Genomic DNA, 21739 nt, shown 5'->3' on the forward strand with positions numbered 1-21739 from the left:
TAGAAAGTTACAATAGACACCAGATTAGTCATTTTCTTTTTTTCTGGTGGTGGAGTATAGATTTGTGATTAGGGAAGGGCACATAGATTCTTCAGTTTTGTTGATAATATTTTACTTCTCAAACTAGGTGGTGGGTGTTTCTTGTGTTTTGAAGTCTTTTGGGAAATCTTGTCTCAAATTGGTTAGTCACTTATGTTTATTTAAATAGTTGATTTATTTTTATTGTTTCTGTTACCTTAGTTTGTGATTTTTCTTTTTCCACCTTTTCCATGATTTTCTTGTCTTCTTTCCTGCATTTTGATTGTTTTTTTTTTCAAACTTATTCACTTGTTCTTTTTCCTTATTTCATTTTTACTCTCCCTCCATTGCTTTGAAATTTATTCTTTTTTTCCTATTGTTTTTCCAGTTGTCCTGGACACTTTACCACGCATATTTAACTTGGCAACATCCTAAATTAAACAATATCTTGAACTCCTTTGAATAATAAAAGGATCTTAGAATACCCAGAATGAAATCACCACCTTCCCAACTTACATATTACTGTTGTCTGATATCTTGATTCTGTTACTTTCTAAAACTTTATAAATAAGATTATCATTTTTTTAGACACACATTGCTTTGCAAGTTTTCATATGTGTTTACCAGCCTCTTTGCTCATTATTGCTCCTTGCATCTCACACTGTCTTTTTTTGGATCATTTTCTTTCCTTCCGTAGGGGAGGTCTGCTGGTTCACCTCCAACCACGTTTATCCAAATGTATCTTTGTTTCATTTTTGCTGTTTCTGGGAACACAGTTTTGGGAAGTGCATGCTTATGAATCGTCAATAAACGCAACTCCACTCTCAGAAGTCTCTCTTCTATGACTTCTGGCTGCGTGGTTGGAACTGAAAAGTTTGCTCCCAGCCTTTCTGTGTCATTTATTTGAAGATGATCTCTTCTTTTTGTGGCTACTTTTAAAATATTATTTTTGTTGTTGGTATTTTAAAGATTCACTATAGGATGGGTGAGAAGATTTAAGATATTTAATCTTACTTGGAAAATGTTGATTTCTGAATTTTGGACTTTCATCTCCCATCTGTTCTAGAAAATTCTCAGCTATCATCTCTTCAAATATGAGCTTTCTTCTAATATCTGTACACTCTCCTCTGGGACTCTGATTATGTATGTATTAGAGTTCTCATTCTGTTCTTCATAACTCTTATATTTTCCTTTATATTTTCTAGTTCCTTGTTTCCTAATACACCATTTTGGTAATTCAGTCAGACTCTTGGGTTGACAAACTTTAATTTTAGTTGTGTGTAATCAACCACCTATTGAGGTTTTTCAAAATGAATTAAAATTTTTATTTTTAGAAGATCTAATTATTTTTCAAACCTCTTGGACATTGTTGATAACCTTTGGTTGATTGTTCATCTTTGTGACTCCAGTTGTGCTTCCTTTATACCTTTCAGACACTGTTGTTATATATTAGGTATCGGACTATTCAATGTCTGCAATCTTTGGGCGTTTGAAGTTCATTCTCACTGCCACTCATGGAGACTTGCCTCCTCCTGTTTCTGTGACCTTTCATTGTGAGGTCATGCTTAACCCTTGAATCGGTGGGACACCTGTGAGCCTAAACTGGGAATGCTTTCCTCTGGAGATGTCTATCTGCTTCTGCTGTGAGTCAGGGCCACCGAAGACCTGTAGACAGGTGTGCCACCTCTGAGCATCCCAGCTCTGCAGGACCCCCATCCCAGCTCCTCCACCTTGCTCTTGGCCTTAGGATCACGATCCCAGTTGCAACGCTGTGAGTGGTGCTCACCCTCAAGGCAGGCGAACTCAGCAATATGTCAAAAGTGAATGCTTCTCAGGATAGTCTTTTACTTTTTGATGTGAGCGGGTGCCTTGGGGGACATGGTCTGCCATACTTCCAGAGTGAAAGTTATCCTAGTAGTTGGTACCAACCTCTTTACTTCTCTAGCTCTCATAACTACTGCTTAACAAAGGTGATCATACTATCCACCTCGAAGTATTATGATGAGGATTAGAAAGCCTAGAAAGCCTCTAGCAGATGCTAAATAAACGATCACCAATAACAATGATGATGGTGATTAAATATTTGCTGAGCTTTTTTTGGGTGGAGGTAGGTAATTAGGTTTATTTATTTATTTATTCTTATTTTTTCAAATCAAAGTGTAGTCGATTTACAATGTTAGTTTCAGGTGTACAGCAAAGTGATTCGGTTATATATATATATATATATTTTTTTTTTTTCAGTTTCTTTGTTATTACAGTTCATTACAAGAAATTATTTATTGTTAATGGAGGTACTGGGGGTTGAACCCAGGACCTCGTGCATGCTAAGCACGTGCTCTACTGCTGAGCTGCACCCTCCCCTGCAGTATTTGCTGAACTTAATTGAACATACATGGATTGTTGTAGATGCATAGACTGTGCCTATGTTACGTCTCTTAATCTTGCAACACAATCAGGCAGATAACATTCTCCTTATTTTACAGACTAGGAAATTGAAGAGCAGAGACGATAATAAGCAGCATTTGTATTAAACGATATAAAATACATGGTAGTGCGTATTTCATTCATTCTCTCAGCAGATACTTACAGAGCCCCATTACAGTGTTTGCATTAGGAGGGTCGGGGATAAAGTCTCCTTCGAGGTGGACTCAGACCCTCTAAGCCAATGGCCCCCAGTAATAACCACTCTCCCATAATGTAGTTGGGGCCTCGGGGCCCTGGGTTATAAGCGCAATGATGCAATTTTGAGTTAAGGTGCAGAGGGGACGTGTGAGTTACAATGCATCATGATATTTGGGAATTGGTGATGTCACTGGAAGGGCGTGACGGACACCTGGGTGTGGGCAGCCTGTCTCATAAATACCAGGTGCTCCTGGTAAGAGCAGGACTATGGTCATTGGGTCCTCCTGGTCTCCCCAGGATCTCTATTGGGCAACAGGCAGTGCACAGCATTCTGGGTCTTGCTGGTCACCTCCTGGAGTCTTCTGTGACTCCTCAGCACACCCAGCTCTTCCAGGTGCCTTCAGGTTGCTGTGACATTGCCCCCGCCCATGTCTTGGGTCCGATGGTCTGCTGGGGTGATGAGGCCTGTGCCTGGGAGTCGGACCCTCTCTTGCAGGTCCCCCCAGGCTGGGGAAGACAGATCAAGGCATAAGGCTTCTGGACAAGGGTGAGTAAGGATCCGTGGCTTAGAAGCAGCCATCTGCCATGGCTCCGCCTTGGGAACTGGGAACTCAGCCTGTAAGCGGGGTTAAACCTTTTATGTGCATTTACATGTATGTGTGATGGTGAGAGGGATGAGGATGGGGCAGAGAATAAGGACAAGCCTTGTGTTTTATCTTTATCATCCAACAAGCGCACTCATCTATTGAGCAGCAAGTTTGCACAGCTGCCGAGAGTCAGAAAGGGGACCTGGACCTGATTTGGTCTCAACTCTGCAGCCCCCGCTCCTGCCACCAGTAGCAGTACCCAGCTCCCAGGGAGGTTACGAAGCTTGGAGATCCTGTGCGCGTGGCCAGCACAGTATCTAGCATGTCAGCACGAAGCGTGTGCCGCCTTCTTCCTCTATCGGAGCAAAAAGAAATCTTCAAAGAAAGTAGCAATCTGTTGCCTTGGAGAAGTTGGAGAAGAAACCAGAAAGTGTGTGGGAAGGAACTGGTTCAGCCTCAGCCTGGGCGGCCATGGTGGCTCTGCTGGGCTCTGCCTCCTGGCATCCCCTGCTGATGGGGACATTAACCACCTCCTGCCCCCTGGTTTTATTTCCCCCCACTTCCCCGATGTGGTCCGGCAATGACCACGGGCAGAAATGCTGGAGAATTTGCACCTTCTGATGATGAACTTGGCCACACGAAGCCTTATCTTTTATTTACTGTGATTATGCTTATTATGAAGAGCTGCGGATCTGACAGACTGACTATCAGCTCGGAGGCTGTACTTTTCATAGTTCTTGCAGCTGGGGTGGATTTGGGAGAGAAAAACGGAGAGAGGTTCTTTGTGAAGAAAACATAGTTTTCCTATGAGTAGTCTTCTTAGGACGTGATTATATTGGATGCATCTAACTGTGCAGAAACGATACCAGCAAACGTCCTTCCTTTATTTCCTTGAGACAAAGAAAACCTTGAGGTTTAAGAAGCTGAAAGGAACAGAGGCGAGGGGTGAAGGATGGGCAAAGTAGTGGCCTCCACCTCCTCCTGCCTGCTCCCGGGAAGCCGCCTGGGTCACCTGTGCAGCGTGGAGATCCGACTTCCCCTTTGGATGTGTCATTTCTCGACCCTGAGCCCGCTGCTCGTTGATAAGGTGAGGTTCTGGCTGTCTGCGGCTGTGGAGCAGAGCACCCACGCGGTGGAATAAAACCACACGCATTTATTACTGTTGTCTTTCATGATTCTGCGGGTCACAGGGCTCCGCTGGCTGTCCTCACTCAGGATCGCTCAGGGCGTTGTGGTCAGACGCTGGCTGGACCGGAGGCCTTTGAAGTCATTCTCACGCACGTGTCTGGTGGGTGTTTGGGCTGTTGGCTGGGACCTCAGAAGGGCTGTGGGTCGGGACGTCCACACATGGTCGTCCCATGGACCTTGGGCTCTCGCACGGCATGGTGGCTGGGTTCCAGGAGTGAGCGTCCTGTGAGGCGGGAGGGAGCTGCTTTGCCGTCCATGCGAGGTCAGAAGTCATGCAGCGCCACGTCGGCTGTCCTCTGCTGTTAGACACTGACCACGGCCACCGGACGCAGGGGGAAGGGGCCCAGACCGCAGCTCTCGATGGGAGAGGGGCAAGGCTCTGAGATGGGAAGTATTGTGGTCACTTCTGGAAATACAGCAAGAGTGGGCATCTGGGTTGCTGTGAGCATAGACGGAATAACATTGATGGACAGTGAGGTTCGGGAGGAAGAGTCTGGATGTGGGAGTCAGAATGGCGTGGATTCCGATTCTGATTTCACCATTACCACACTTGCCCTGGGACAAGCCGGCCGCACTCTGGTCCGTTGGGCCACCCAGGGCCTGGCTGACGAGGGTGTGGGTGGGAGTGGGGGACATCCCTCACCTACTGCAGGTGTTTCTCCCTCTTTCCTTTCCTGGCGTGTCTGGCAGGCTCCTGCAGGTGAGCGTGGTGTTCAGGGATGACCCTGCAGCACGCCGTCCCTGTTCCTCAAGATGGTTATGATTTTAACCAAAGACTGTGGGTTTACTGGAGTGAAAGTCACGATGGAAGCTGCGCTTCCCACAGCCCTTTGATCTGGGCCGATGGAGGAGCTTGCTCATTGGAAACATGTCTCTTCCCGGGTCACGGCGGCTCATCCTGGAGATGCAGCATCCTGTTTCTCACCCCCGCAGCCCTGGGAAAGGAGCTTTTGCTTTAAGAAGAGAGGCACAAAGACAATGGCTCTCTCACTGTGGTCCACATCCTATCAAGGCTCCAATGCACCTTTTGTGAGGCTGAGCGAGGGGTGCTTTGTTTTTCTGACGAGTCCAGTAGGTCCTCAGCCACCCAGCTTAACTACCACGTGCTTGCCCTTTGAGGCCGCAGGTGAAACGGCAAAGTTTGCTCCTAGGGCCCAGACAGCATGGATTTGAGTTCCTAGCCCTTGTACCATCACTCGCTGACTGTGAGGCTTGGCCAGCTGAGGCTTGTTTATGTTATCTACAGTGTGGGTGCCCTGACACCACCTTGCTAGGCTGGCGGCGCGGATGAAACGGGATAAAGCCAGGGCAATTGAGGCATTAATCAAACAGCACTGACTGGGTGTCTGTTGAGAGTCGGGGCCGTATTTGGGCTGCTGGAGATGTGACTAGACAAGGCCCAGGTGCTCTGGGAGCAGACGCAGACCCGGCCAGAGAGAGGAGTCAGGATGCTACCCATCAGTCGGTGACCTATGCCTTGGTGGCGGGCGGAGATTGTGCGGTGGGGCAGAGAGGGCTGCGCTGATGAGGTGGGCCTTGAGCAGAGCCTGGAGGGAGGGGAAGGGAGCCCGTGGCTCTGTGCAGGAAGAGCATTGTGCACAGGGAACAGTATGGCCAAGACCTCACTAGGGGTGCGTTTAAGTCCTGGGAGAGTAGCTAAGGTGCTGGGGCTGGGCTTGCTTTCTTCCCTCAAGAACAGGGGGTGCCCCTACTCTGGAGTGCCGGGTACATCTGCGTCCTTTCATCCCACTGGCACGTTTGGAAGCGGTGTGCTTGTCTAGTTTTCCACTCTGTCCATCAGGTCGAGTAACCTTCATGACAGCCCTGCAGGGCAGTGTAACTACGCCCATTGAGTGGATGAGGAAACTGAGACCCATAGAGGTGAAGGAGGTGGTCAAGGTCACAGGGCTTGCAGAAGGCAGACGGGACTGGAACCTGGGGTGTACGTGACTCGGAGTCGTTCCCTCAGCCCTGGCTGATGAAGCCAAGGCCTGGAACCTGTGACATACGCTGGCGTCCATCTCTCTTCCTCTGCCCGCTCCCGGCGTTCGGCTTCTGTTGCTGACGCAGGCGTGCGAGACGTGGGCTTCTCCGTCACGCGCCAGGCTCGGCGGGGCTAAGCAGATTTCTCCTAGTGATGGAGGACACAGTTCATTTGGTACAGAAGATGCCTCATGACTGCTGGCGTCAAAAGAAAAAAAAAAGGGAGGGAGAGAGAAAGGAAGGCAGTCTGCACAGTAACTCCGCACAGACCACTAGCCCCACCGGAGCTGTAGCAGATGCATTTTTGGGAGAGGACTGAGTGGAGGGTGTGGGCTGGCTCTTAGAAATGCCTCGAATGCATCTTGTCCTGAGCAGCAGGTAGAACACCGGCAGTGATGACCAGGGACCTAGAGGGTTAGACCGCGGGAACGGACTGCTTCCAACCAGGCAGGCGCTGGTATTTCCTAGAATAACTCAGCACGTGGCACGTCATTCAGTGGTTCCCAAAATCCAGATTCTCTGACCAAACCCACAGAGATTCTGACTCAGCCTGGTGGGATGGGTACTGGAATCTCAATGTTTTAGTTGTTCCAAGGGGTTCTAGTGCAGGAAGTTTGAGAAATGTGCATGTGGGGGTCTGAGTGTGTGACCTGATGTTTTCCAGTTGTGGGTTTGAAGCTGTTATGACCCAACCCAAGAGATCTAACCTCTTCAAGCATCACTTCCCCCTGCTGTAAAATGAGCCATAAGGGTGTGCCCACTGGAGGGCTGTTGGAGGACCGTGCGGCCATGCATGTAAAGCTGCTTTAGTTCTGCATTGATAGGCTGCAAGGAGTAGACCTAGCCCCCAAGTGGAGGACTAGTTAGTGATACTTGAACATCAGGTGACTGGGGCTCCAAGTCTGGCAGACACCAGCTACATCACTGATAATTTAGTCCTTTGAACTCAACTCAGACATGAAGCCTTCCTCCAGGTCCTCCAAGAAGCCTTCTTTAGGCTTCCGCTACCTTCTATGTTCCTCTCTACTGAAACATCCTCACACTGCTTTAGAGCAGTGTGTTCGTGTATCCCTGTACCTGGGCTGCCTTCCTCATCCTTTTATCTCTAGGACCCAACACACAATACATTCTGCAAAGCTGTAATCAGAACATTGAAGCAATTTTGGATAATGCCCTTTTGGCCTCCCATCATACACTGAGCATGTGTCTGTAGTACAAAGGCTTTATTGCCATCATTTTTGATGGCTGCCTAATATTCCATCGATGCTTAAAGCACTCCCTCATTGAGAGTCTTTATTTTTGCCACTATAAATAATGCTGATGTGAATATGTTTGTGCTCCTGGTTTGTGTAGTAAGCTCCTGAAGACGAATGAGAAAACAAGCAGACACCAGTAGCAAACATTTTAAAGAGATAATTCTAACAGGATGGGAGGCAATTGGCAAGGATGTAAAGAAATGGCCGACCTCGCAAACTAGAACAGGCACAGTGCCCGTTAGAGTAGCAAAATTAAAAATAATAATCATGGCTACTCTTTGGAACACAGAGCGTCACCTTTGTGAGGAAGGCAGCTTCCAGGTGATTCTAGTACCTTCTCATATGGGATTCCCGCCCGGAGATGTGATTCTTGACCTCAGGCTTGAAAGGTCAGTAGCTGTTCATTCAACAGATGAGACAGTGGAAATGGATGGAGACAAGCAGCCCAGGCAGAGGAGGTGGACTTGTGTTTGTGCGTGTGTGCCTGTGCGTGTGTGTCCGCATGTGTGTGCACAAGGGTGTGAGTGAGTAGGTGGGTGTGTCCCTGGATATGTCAAAACCAGAGTCTGGAGGGATGTGTGGGGGCTGTAGGTCATGACAACCCTCTGTGCCACGTGGGAGTTTCTCTTGAAGGTGATAGGGTGACACTGAATCAGAGAGGGGACATGATCAGATTTGGATTCAGGAAGATCTCACTGTCTGCTGGGTGGAGGACGGAGGCGGGGAGGCCAGGAAGGAGGCTGCTGTGATAGCCTAAAGGAGAAATGTGGACCCTGAGTGCTATGGACTAAATGTCTGCACACTGCACTCCCAGCCAATTCATGTGTTGAAGCCCTAACCTCCCAGTGTGACTGTATTTGGAGACAGGGCCTGTGAGGAGGTGATAAAGGTTAAATGAGGTCATAGGGTGGGGCCTTGATTCGGTCGGCATGGTACCTTATAAGGAGAGGAAGAGAGGCCGGAGCTCTCTCTCCTGCCACATGAGTCACGGTGAGAGGGCGGCTGTCCACAGGAAGAGTCTCAGCAGGAACGGATTTGGTCAGCGCCTTGATCTTGGACTTCCCAGCCTTCAGAAGGATGAAGATGAGAGGAGGATTAGATCGCCCAGTCTGCAGGTTGTTACAGCAGCCTGAGCAGCTAGGTCACTGGGCCAGCACGAAGGCAGGTTGGATGGAGGGGAAGAGGTGAATTTCTCAGTTTTAGGTGCTCACTTTCAGTTTTCCAAGAGACCCTCCTCCAGACACCTTCCCCGGGCAGGTGTCTGCTCCGGGAGGGAGGGGTCCCCGAAGCCTGCAAGGCCCCTGGGAGCGTGTGCACGCGGCCCACCCTGCTAATTGCATGTCGATGAATTGCCTAATGCGGTTACTTATCTGCTCATGAATTGAGGCCCAAATGCTGCTCTTTGCAGGGTAATTATGCTGGATAAGTGACTGGCTGGAACATTGACAAGATTTTGTCCCTTGGTTGATGTCTCTTCTCAGAAGACAGCCGCTGTGTGGGGTAAAACAGAAGACAGAAAACATCTCTGGGGCTGACGCAACATGGTGACAGGGAAGCTTGCGGTGGTGGGAGAGGAACATGCGAAACACTCAGTTTGGGTGAAAAAGAGCACACAACTGCTCTCTCCTTGAAATGCATCTGTTCCCCTGATGATTGGCGCAGTGCGGGCTTGCTCTTGCCTGTTTCCAGCCGAGGATCTCTCCTCGTTTCCAGAGCTGTTGTGTGTGTGACGAAGCCGCCGTGAGGTTGAGTCGCCCACAATGCCTGGGGAAGGTGGCTGGGTGCTGGGGTTTGGCTGCGCTGGGTTTGGATCCTGGCGCATCCATGGTTGTGACTTTGGTTGAGCGAGACCGGCATCTGAACCTCGGTCTCCTCATCTGTAGAATGGGAAGAACGGTGTCTTTGGAGAGTTGGGTGGCGAGTCTACGAGGAGAGACAGGTAAAGGTCAAAGGGAAGATGAGGTGTGGGATGGAGGCCTGTACTTCCTCTTTCCTCTCTCAGATGCCAAGGACAAGCTCAGGGCGTGGGATGGTGGGGTCCCTGGGGGACCCAGGAAGCCCTGATGAAGGCTACCATTGCAGCCTCTTCCCCAAGGACTCAGCTCAGCCGAATTATCTGGGGGACCTGGACCCAGAAGACAGGGGCTGGGAGAAGGATCGCATGAAGGCTCTAGCATCTTCCAGAGAAAAGGGGCTTTGCTTTTCCTGCTAAGCACCAGCCGCTGTGGGAGAAGATGCTTTGAAATTATACACAAGTCTTGGGAATTATTTCTGTCTCCGTTCTTTGCAGGGGGCAGTGGACTCGGGGAGCTTCTGTGGTGCTCTCCAGGCCATGTGGCTCTCAGACGGCAGCAGCTGGCTTTGGACCAGGCCCTGAAGCTCGCCCTCCCGCAGGGAGGCCTGGGTGCAGGAGGCTCCCCTCCCCTGTGGATGGGTGCACCCGGGAAGCCTTTGGTCCTGTGCTCAGACTCAACAGTTGTGGCCTTGGCTGGCGGGAAGTTCTCTGCTGTGACCTGCTCGCAGTTCCTTCGCCTGCCCTGGTGCCTGGCACCCGCGTGTGCCCCGCACAGGGTACAACTCAGTAGTGTTTTGTGAATTAGTGACGGGACTTGAATTGATGAATGGGTGTGTAAGCTCCTAGTTAGGGCCTCAAAACAAACAAAATGTGTGTGTGTGTTCGGAGGCATCTCGGAAGCTCCAGAGGTTGTCAGGTTAAAAAAGGAAAGGGCCATGATGCATGCACTCTGTGGCACGTTGTGGAACGGCTGGCGTTTTAAGCCTAAAATGACTGAACGTGCTAAATATAGTTTGAAGCTATGTTAGGTGGTATCTTATACTAGCACCAAAAGTCAAAAGTTTAAGAGAAATTTAGGAGAGGAAGAACTTGAAACTGGGAAAATTCTACCAATTACTGTCATATGTACACGTGTTTGTGTGTATGTGTGTGTGTGAGCAAATGTGTTGGAAAAAGCCTCACCATGGTTCTGCTGCAGAGCTTCAGGGATCCCTCGAAGCCTATTCTAGGTACACAGCAGGTGCTCAATAAACGCTCTTGGGTGAGACTCTCTGCTTCACACCCCACTTCTCTTGGCCAGGGTGTAATATTTGGAAATTGCTAGCCAGTAGAGGAAAAGAGGCCTCAATTATCAGATGAATTTGGTGCAAAAACCTGTTCAGGTTTGGACCCTAAGACACTGTACTCACGTGTCAGTCACTCTTCGGTTTACTCACCAGGGTCTACTCCTCGGGGACGTGGGCACCGAGGAGGGTGTGCGGTGCTAACATGACAGGTGAGTTCGGGCTCCCAGGTGGGTCAGTATCCCGGGGCTGCTGGGACAAGGTACCATGACCCAGATGAGTTACATAACGGAAATGTATTGTCTTGCAGGTCCAGAAGTCCAAGATCAAGGTGTCCTGAGGTCGGCTCATTCTGAGGGTCTTGAGGGAGAGTCTAGCTGGGCCTCCCTCCTTGGCCAGACGACAATTGAGTGCCTGTCTCTCCGTGTGTCCAAATTTTCCCTCCTCGTAAGGGCACCCATCAGATCAGACCAAGGCCCACCCTAATGGCCTCATTGTCACTTGTTGATCTCTATAATCAACTCCTCTCCAACCGTGATCCCTTCCTGAGATACTGGGGGTGAGGACTGACTGCAACCTGAGATGCTGGCGGTGAGGACTCCAATGTATGAATGTGGGACGATGCAGTTCCACCCCGGACGCTAGGATCCCGTGGGCGGGGAAGGCGGGATCCAGGGAGCACAGCAGTTGGACCGAGGGCACTTGGGAGCAGGAGAGTCGTACCTGACTCTGCTTCGGAGGATTTGGATGCTTCAACAGGAGGATGCACGTAGGTCAGAGGTCAGGGCCGAGCAGGGGTTTGCTGGGTCTCCAGGAAAGGGGGTGGATGGTGCTCTCTGGGTGCCAAGTGCTGAGCTCAGGGAGCTCGGCTGGCCGAGGAGGCTGCCCGCAGCGGCCGGACAGGGCCTGACGTGGCCTGGGCAGTAAGGGCGAGGAGGCTGCGGGCGGGCAGAGGACCTAGGCTCTGAATGCCGGGCGAGGACCTGGGCTGGAGTCTGAAGGTCACGATGGCCCAGAAGAGTTTCACATGGCGCAGGAACAAGATCAAATCCGGGCTTTCAGAAGTTCATCTGTACCTGAATCACTCATTCACTTGCTTGACAAATCTGGTTGGCTATTTACTTGGGTGTCCAGCCCGGTCCTCAGTTGTCGTGGGGAGAGCACCAAGCATCTGCCCCCCGCTCCAGGGAGCCGCAGCCCAGCTGGTGGAGGGTGAGCGACGGAGCCTTGGAGAGAGGCAGGTTCTGGTGCCTTTCCTGCCCTATCCCCGGGGAAGAGGGAGCGCTGCAGGGCAGCTAAGGGATGGCCGGTGCAGGAGGATTTTGTAGTGAGCTCCCCACGCTCTGAATGACCCAGATGGAGCCAGAGGCTGAACGAAGTTGAAGCTGCAGGGGATGGAATGGGGGCGAGGGGGTGTGGTGCCCACTGGATCCAAACCCCATTCCACCCAGCTGGGTCTGTTCTGGCAGAGGTGAGAGGTCAATGGACGTTGTGGGAGGGACAGTGTATGTGGTAGAGGGGGAAAAGCACAAGCCTTGAAGGCAGAGACACCTGGGGTCCTGAGGATTGCGGGCAGGTCATATGATTACCTGGAGCCTCAGTCTACCCATCTGTATAATGGGTGTGATAAGGAGCCTTCACAGAGGTGAGATAAAGACTACAAAGTGCATGGCACTGGGCCTAGCATAGTAAGCATTCAGTGGATAGAGATTTCCTTCCACTTCCTCCTGGTCCACATTATGGCCCTCTTTGCAAATGGCCAGGGAATAAGGGTTGAGTTCCTGGTGCTCCTCTAGCCCCAGGGAGAGGTGTTGGCAGGTGGCCTCCTGGAACTCGTCTCGCCCCTCCCTGGGTGCCCTTGTGTTTCCAGGCTCCCAGAGCTGGAAGGCGGGGTCATGTATGTAGGCCGCTGCCTCCGCTCAGCGAGGGCTCTGCAGACGCTGGCTCACTGGGGCCAGGACAAAGCCCTATTATGAAGGGCGTTCGCCCACAGGTCTCAAGTGTGTGAACCTGCCGCCCCGGCCCACCCCGGCCCACGGATGGCTGGGAGCGCTCTGCCCAGCCACTGTTCCCACAGTGCCAGGGAGGTTACCCAGGGTGATGCTGCCCAGGGGTGCGGCCTTTTGTGGGTATTGACCCTGAATGTGCTGCTGCTGAGGTGGGACCAGCTGTTCTGCGTCTCTGCTGTGATCCAAGTTGCAGGCTGAGGCTCTGGCGGGAGGGAGGAGTTCGGAAGGAAGGATGTCCAGGCTGTGCTCCCAGGCTCTGTTCAGCATCAGGGTGGGAAGCCAGGTCCCAGAGTTTCTTTTAAAACGGAGTGGGTGTTTAACTGGAGGATGCTGCACTGTTGGCAGCAGTGGGGAGGACCACATTCATTCTTTCAGTTGGTCAATATTTGTTGAGTGCCTGTGATAGGTCAGCTCTGTGGATGTGCAAAAACAGGTCGAAATCTCCACACTCATGAGGCTTATATTCCAAGGTAGAGTTCTTCTAGAAGACCTCCTCTGCTCTTTCCAGCTCTATGAAATGATTCATTTATCCACCCAGCACTTTTGAGCCCACGGAGATGCCCATCCATCAACCCATCATTCATTCATTCAACAAACATTCATCGAGTAGCACCCACCACGTGCCATGCCCATTCTTAGCAATCGGATGTCTTTGCTTTTGCTGCCCAGAAACAATTCCAGAGACAATAACTCCTGTGTTAAGTGATTTATTAAGGAAGTGCTCCCAGGAGAACCAGGGAGAGGCGGGGGGTTGGGATGAGAAGAGGAGGGTGGGGGCAGAGCTGAGAGGGTGTGATTTCAGGCAAAGGAAGGTCCAGCCTCAGCCTGTTCCCGATGGGGAACTTTGGAGCATAAATTGTATCTCTGAGCTTGTCCGTCTGCAGGCTGGGTCGCTGGGCCAGCTGCTGGCAAGGAACCACTCCCCTTTCTTCGTCCAGGGGGTCGTAAACTCCCAGGCACTTCTGCTCTCTGAGTGCAGGGCGGCAGCTCAGGTAACCCAGACCTGTTCTCTGAAGGGAGTCCCAGGTGCTGGCTGACAGGCCAAAGTGGTGGAGCCGGGGGAGTGCACACACGGAAATGGAGAGGACCCCGGGGGCCTGGGGTGACAGAAGAGGTGGAAGGATACACAACCTGCTGAGGGAGGGACAGGTTAACAGATCACGACAGTGTGATGTGAGTTGTTCCCCCTCCGGCATCTCTACCACCAAATGGACCAGGAAGGAGCCATGAGGTAGGGGCAGAGGGTCTGGGTCGAGCATTCCTGACAGGCTCCACTCCCCCTACCCCAGAACCCAGAGAAGAGAGGTCCTGGAGGGCTTCTTGGAGGAGGTGACACCTATGGGTGCAGGAGGACCAGTACACACACATACACACAGAGGTGGGAACTAATGGCAGGTTTGGGATTGGAGCCCAGGTTTGCTGATTCTAAAACTTGTGTCTGTTTTTTTCCCCCTAGATTAATGTTTTTCCATCCAAGGCCATGGCTTCATAGAATCAGGAGACTGCCTCTGGAAGCTGAGGAAGCTTAGGCCCAGAGAGGAGCCATGGCTTAACACTGCCACACAGCAGAGTTTGGCACCTGGGTGGAGTTGAGAGCGCTGGCCTCAGAGCCCCAGCCCAGACTTGCCAGGTCTCAGTGCCTGCCGATGCTTCCGTCATGGGATTTGAGTTCTGGGAGTCGGCAGCTCAGATGGGGCAGGCTGTGTGCTTCCGGGAAAAGACCTTGTGGTCACTTGGCAGACAAGACTGTCAGGACGGTTAGTGGGTGATGAGACAGCACCTCGTCTGTCTCCTGCGGGAGGGCGGTGGGGATTCACCCAGGTGAGACAGGTCATCTCGGCAGGGGTGAAACTGCGAAATCCACACTGTCACTTTGACCAGTGAAGTGGTTTAACACTTGCGCTCACCCATTGTACTGGAGACCAGAGCGCAAGGTGACAACATCCCTCCCGGCCCCGTAATTCCAGGCCCCCCACTCTCAGGGGTGGGGAGGAACCATCACTTGAAAGAAACTTCAACTAGAAAAGAAGTTTATGCTCCTCGGCTTTGCCTGGGGTGCATTTCTTATCTGTGAGTAATAGGTTTTTCACAATCCACCTTTTATGTTCATTTCAATAATGCGCCTTGCAAAGCCAGGGTTCTCTTAAAGGAGAAGGCTGTGTTTATTTCCTGAGTGGTGCAACCCAGCTAAAAGCCTTGACGGGCAAACTTTGGAAGCCCTATCTTCCGGCCCACTCTCTCATCAATGAAAAATTAAACCAAGAATACATACTTCTGTTTCATCTAGACCAGAAAGCCAAACAGAATGAAAAGCACCAAGCCCCAAAGATTTGAAAGCAAACACAGCTTTAGGGGCTTTTGAAGGTGACGGTGCAAGCCCCAGACAGTAAATACACTATGTATCGTGTGTGTCTTTGGTCGCAGCTGCTGACCAGCCATCCCGGGACATGTGGTCACAGTGCCTGGCGGGCAGGTGCGAACCTTCTTCCTGCCTGAGTAGGTTGTGATGCTGATCTGTCTTTTGCTCTCATGACCCAGGTAGTTTGTCAAGTGTCTGTCTACCCACCTCTTCAGATGGGTGGGACATTTCCTGATTCTCTGCACTAGCTTAAATTACCGATTAAGCAAGATGGAATTAACCTCTATTAAAGCATTTGACGGCAACTTTATATACATTTCTGCAATTCATTAACTAGGGGTGGTTATTTATTTATTTATTTATTTACTCATCTATTTCTAAGTTTATAGCAAACAAAAGCTCAGAGAGGCCAAGCGATTGGCTCAAGGTCACACAGCGGGTATAGGACGGAGCCAAGACATGAACGTGCTTATGAAGTCCTTCCGTCTTCCATACCCCGGCCAGCCATCATGACTGAAAAGGGCTCAGCATAAGCCTACACTCCATCTTCTCCTCTCCTCTTCTCTCCCTTGTCCTTCCACGACAGAGTTTGGGGCTGTTTTTTTTTTTTTTTTTTTTTTTGAACCACATCATTAACCTTGAATTTTTTACTTTTGAAAATAGCTGTAGCTGTGGGTCAGGGGCTGGAGCTGAGTGAGGGTGCCTGGCAGGGTGGTGGTAGCGGCAGTGGGAGGGGATGGGGTGTCCGAAGGTTAACTTCCTGTCCTTTCCCAGGAGGGAGATGAACAATCCCCAGGGACTCACGCGGAACACTTTTTAGCATCTTGCACTTTTGGTAAGTGACAGTTTTGCAAATTGCGGGTAAAGAACTTAAATGTCTAATTAAATCCCGAAGATGTACAGGAGTTTGAAACCAGTGATTGATGTTCACGGAGGTGCAGGTCCCTGATGGAGGCTGCCTGACAGAGACTGCAAAGCCGGCTCGGCAACTGATGTCTTGTTGTGATCCGGGTTGTCATTTTTTCATTACTGATTAAAATTAAAAATCTGCTTGGCAAATCCATTGTAAAAATTCCCTTCATGAGCATCGACGGGTACAAATTATTTTGTCAATCGTCTGGCAATCAAAATGGGGCTGGAGACGGTTTCTAGCCCACACTTCTTTTTTATCCACCTCTCGCTTACGCCAGTGACTTTTCACAACAAAGTTTTAAAAAGCGTAGGTAACAGTCTTGGCAGTGCTTAAAAAAATTAAAGATTCATCTCTCTCTTTTTTTAATGAAATGTTCTGTTTATGTGTGCCCCTCCCCCTGCCGAGAGCGGCGGGGAAGGTTCGTGGTGGGAGAGCCAGTCTGTGCTCTGTAATTGTCTAATGCCTTGTAATGACAGGTGGATAATAGTATAAAAGCCTTTATTAGGATAGAAGTCCATTTTGAGAATGGAAGCGTAAATTGTCTAAAACTGCGAGGCAGAAAAGGAATCTTACTAACCTGCAAATCAAGTGGAAAATATTGACAGTGACTCCATTGAGGGGTTTTGACTTCGTAGCCACGTGTCACTGAAGGATGGAGGAGGGACAGGAGACATGCAGGTGGCGTGGAGCCGTGCACAGAGCACTGAGTCAGGAAACTTAGAGTCAAGGCTTGGCCCAGTGCTGTGTGGCTTTGGGCAGGTCAATTCCCTTTCTGGGCCACATTTCCTCTTTTGTAAGATAGAGTGATTGCATCATTCAGCTAGTGTCTGTGTTCTCTCCAATACATACTCTATAGACATGTTCATTCATATGGAGTTTGGGAGTCACCTAGGCATTTAAAAATGCCCAGGATTCATCTCCAAAGGCAGAATGTGGTTCTGGGGAGAGAGCAGCCCTGAGTTTGGACCTGGAGGCTCTGGCTTGGATCCTGGTCAGCCACTGGTCCTGAGAATTTACTTCCATCTCTGAGCCTCAGTCCCGAGTCTACACGACTAAATGAGCTCACCTCCGAGGAGCAGCCAGGGGGACCTGCCGCACGGTGGTCACTGAAGCCATGAATTAAAAAAAAGGCACTATCAAGCGCACAGAGAAGTCTTTAAAGAAAACGACTCCTTGTGTGTGTGTCACGCAGGCCGCTGGACCCCTGCAGTTCTTGTCACCAATTACGCTGCGTGGGTTTTTTCCCACATCAGGCGATTCTCCGCCACCAGCCGGGCGTCCTACAATTCAACTCAGGTCTGACGCTGCCCACCCGGCGGCAGCATCAGATCCCGCAGGCTAAAGGCTCAGTCCTACAAGACTGGCCCCATCGCAAGTCCAGGTTGTCACCTGTGCTTCTGACTGGCTGTTGATTGGCGATTTCAATGCCCCTCCCTCTCTGGGTTGAATTAATTTGCTAGAGCAGGTCACAGAACTAGAGAAGCATTTTACTTACTAGATGACCAGTTTATTAGAAAAGGATGTAACTCAGGAACAGCCAGATGGAAGAGACGTGTAGGGCAAGGCAGCGGGGAAGGGTCTCGGGGTTTCCATGCCCGCTTCAAGCTGCTTCTCCCCTTGAATCTCCACGTGTTCGTAAACCTCCAGCCCCTCTGCCCTCCCTGGAGGTCAGGGGGGTGGAACTGAAAGTTCCAGCCCTCCGGTCACGTGGTTGGTTCCCCTGGCAACCATCTTTAGGTGCTTTCCAAAAGTTCCCTCATTTACATAAACACCCGTGAGGTTGAAAGGGGTCTGTTATGAATCTCAAAACATCTTTATCGCTCTTATCATTTGGGAAATACAATGAGTTTTAGGACCTCTATGCTAGAAGCAGGGAGGAAGACCAAATGGATGTTTCTTGTTATAAACCAAAATATCACAGCCCCAGGCACCTCCAGCCTGCTTACCGGGCCCCTCGAGTTATACTCAGTGGGGTTGGGGGGTCTGATCTTGGCTGTTGGTGTTGGAAGGGCAGGAATTGATCTCATTATTTCTGGGTCTTCAGAGCCCTGCCCAGTGCTTTGTATCAAAGAGGTGCTTTGCACATGATTTGGAATAAGGAATGAAAGCTTGATAAAGACACTCACAGGGAACACAGAAACGAGACTCTCTCCAAATGAGATAAGGTGGATCACAGGAAGGCTTGGAACCAGTGTCTGGGCCTGGGATCCCAGCAGCAACTAGTTCTCTCCTTACAAGCATCCTGTTCAACCAACATGAGGTCTGCATCCCACGGTGTGGTACCCTCCTTTCTATGGTTCCCAGCTACGTGCAGGGATGGAGCTGCAAGAGACACCCTATGGAACTCTAACTTAGACTTAATTAAAAAATATTTCACTCCGTTCGGATTGTTTGTTTCTAATTTATGAACTTAATTTTCCCCTTCCTTGCTTGTAAAAATCTAGAGGTTTCCATTTTTTCTGGGAAAGAATCTATTTTTGAAGGACTGAGATCATAGGGTCATCTTTAAAACAATATGCCTTCTGTCTTTTTATAGACCTGTCTGCTTATTAAGTACCTCGAACAAATCACAGCACAGAGAAAGAATTTGTAAACAATTGAAATCAGGAGGTTCGGAATTCCAAATCTCCCTCCTCTTATAACTGAATTGGAATATTTATGTCTCTTCACACATAGTTGGCATGTGAGCCCGGTACAGAGAATGGGATATTATAAAATGCAAATAAATCCACATTTTTCTCCTCCGTAACACAGCAGGAACAGGGCTGTTGGGAATAAAGGCCATGGATATTTGAATGGTTTAAAAAAAACACTTTAATGATTGGGCAATTTTCTATTTTGGAAAATGGTTCATTCCATTTTATAGGATGATTTTCCCAAACCTATATTTTGTGGATATTTTGCTAATGTGCCAACCCACAGCTGGAAAGATGGGCGTGCATTTTCCACACCCCTGAAATGTGAGCTCATGCATAGAGCGGCTGGTGAGAGTCCTGCGTCCGGGAACCCCACGGAGCCAGGCTCTCTCCTGCGCCCTTCTTGGTGAGGCTGATGCAGACAGGACATTTGGGGGCGTGTTATCTGAGATTCCACTGTCCATTTGCATGTCCACCCACTTACCTCATGGACCCATCATTGTTGAACCAAGTTTAATAATTTTTCTCTCCACACTCACAGAGGACCTTGTATTATGTGCAGGCAGGAGGAGTACAGAAATTAATCAGACACAGTCTTTGCCCTTGAGGGACACCCCAAACTAACTGGAGAGACAAACAGCTGCAGACTAGGAGAGAAGGGCTGGATAGGGGAAACCTGCCAACAGGATGAGTCCCTTTTAAGTTTCTTCCTGGTTGCAGAATCTGTCAATAAATAATAATTCGAAGTGATGTAAATAGCCTGGTCCGATGCTGTGGGCATCTGACAACCCTCTACTACACACCCATCCTGCATCAGTGGCAGACATTACTAATCGATCATGGCACTCTTTCTATTTCAGCCAGGTGCAACCTTCGCCAATCCATTGGAATTGGCACAGGAGGGTGAGTTTAGGTGTTAGTTGGGGTCTGGTGGTTGGTAAGGGCTCTGAGTGAGGACTCATGAGACGCATTTGCTGCCGGCTTTCTGGATGACACAAGTAAGGCTGTCAGATGAGGGAACAATAGGCGATCTTTAAAGTCTTTTGCAGATCTGACACGTTAGCCACAAGTAAATGATGGAGGACATACTTAAGGTACACACTGTTTGAGGACCTACTGCGTGTTAGGAATTGCATTAGCTCTGGGAATGTGAGAAGTACAAGACACGGCCATTAGGAGGAGATGGGCATGTACACAGCCAATCCTAATATTTCTTGAATGTGAACCAAAAATAAGAGAAATTTGGTGAAGGGCTCTGGGACATAGGGGAGGGAAAGATGAACTGTGGGGAAGACTGGGAAGTCTTCCTGGAGGAGGTGACATGTAAGCTAAGCCATGATGGGTGAAAAGGAATCCAATAAGCAGAGAGGGTTTGATTTGCCATTCAACTGAGGAGACTCCTGTTCTCCCCTCTCTCTGTCTTCATTTCTTGATCTGCAAAATGGGAACATGACAACCATCTCTCATCAGGATCGAATGGCTGGAAATGTGCCTTGGCCTGTGCCCTAGAAGTTTTCATACAAATGGCCATTATTATTACTCCATTCATTAGTTTTTTTCAAGAAATACATCTACTAGTGTCAGGCCTACTTAAACCCTAGGGAGGAAGAAGTAGAGGGGGAGGCAGCATCTATTCCTCTAAGAAGTCTGTGTTCTGGTCAGCGTGTCAGATTTTGTTGGACATCCTAGCCTGTGAGTGTGTCCGTGTGACACTTTGGAATTTGGTGAGGTTGAACATGGTGAATTTCACAAACACATCAACTATTATTTCAAGGAAATAATCCGTCCTTAGGAGTTAGCCCTGCTCCGCTCGAGGCCTTCCAGAGCTGGTCTGCTGTCATGTGGGTGAGGAGAATCATCACTGTGAGGGCAAGGACAAGGAGATAATGCGTGTGGAGGACTTAAAACTGCCCCTGGCCCGGGGTGCGTGCTCTGCAGACACCAGCTGAAGTTTGAGTTTGCCTGCAGGCTGGGGGGCAGAGTCACCAACGCGGCCCCACTTGACCCTCCCAGGAGCTCATGGGCCCCTCTTACGGATGAGAAGATTGAGGATTGCCGAGGAGAATGCCTGCTGCAAGGTCTCACAGCCTGCATGTGGCAGTGGCCACAGCTCCCGGGAGCCCAGTTCAAGCAAACTTACCCTAGCCTGCCAGCTGGGATCAGTTCCCTGACCTGTGTGTCACCTGGTTCCCAGCTTTGGGAACTGTCCCAAGGGGGCAGTGAAGGTGGTCAAGGTGAGGGGCGTGTGACTGGGCCAAGTCCTGGCTTCACTGCTTATTAACCATGGGCCCTCTCTGAGCCTCAGTTTCCTCATATGTAGAATGGGGATTTGAAGGTGCCGATAGGGTGGCAGGAAAGGGCAGGCAAAGGGGGAGGGAGAGGACATGCAGACGGTGCTTGGGCCAGTGCTCTGCTCCTCTGGAGAATTGGAACGGGCCTCCTAGGAGAGGGAGGGAGGCCCTCGGGCCCCTCTGTCCTACACCCCAGAAGCTGCCATCGCCAGGCTGCGAGCACAGGGTGTCCTGAAACGCTCTCTGCCTCTCTCTCGAGATGATACATACTTGTCGTGGGCGATGTTCCCACTATCAGACATTTGGCGGAATCATAAAAACCCATTCCCACTCTGCTGAATACACTTCATGCTTCTTCCCTGACAGGCCTGGGCGTGTTGGAGCTGGGGGTCCCACTGTCTCGAAGCCCACGCTTCCGATGTGCTTGGGAACGGAAGGTGTGTGGGGACAGCCCAGGCGAGAGGCCCAGGCCACTGAAACAGGAAGAGAGAAGGCGGGGTCAAGGTCAAGAGCGGCACCCCCCCACCCCGCCCCGACTCCGCCGCACCGTGCACCCACTGCTGCTCCTTCAGGGAGAGGCTCACACACCCTCAGTGCTGGGTCTCAGCCCTGTGTCTAACCACGTGCCCATGGGCAATCTCTCCAAGCCCTAGTGTTTATGAAAGGGGAATAATAAAAGTGCCCACCCGTACAGTTAAGCGATTCAGTGGCATGATGCATGTAGACAGTGTGAGAGCCCAGCGGATGCTGCAGTGGGAAGGTACCACTATTGCAGGTCAGGAAACAGGCTGAGTTCTGA

Source organism: Camelus bactrianus, chromosome 6 (genome assembly GCF_048773025.1).
Source record: "Camelus bactrianus isolate YW-2024 breed Bactrian camel chromosome 6, ASM4877302v1, whole genome shotgun sequence".
NCBI classification, from domain to species: Eukaryota; Metazoa; Chordata; class Mammalia; order Artiodactyla; family Camelidae; genus Camelus; species Camelus bactrianus.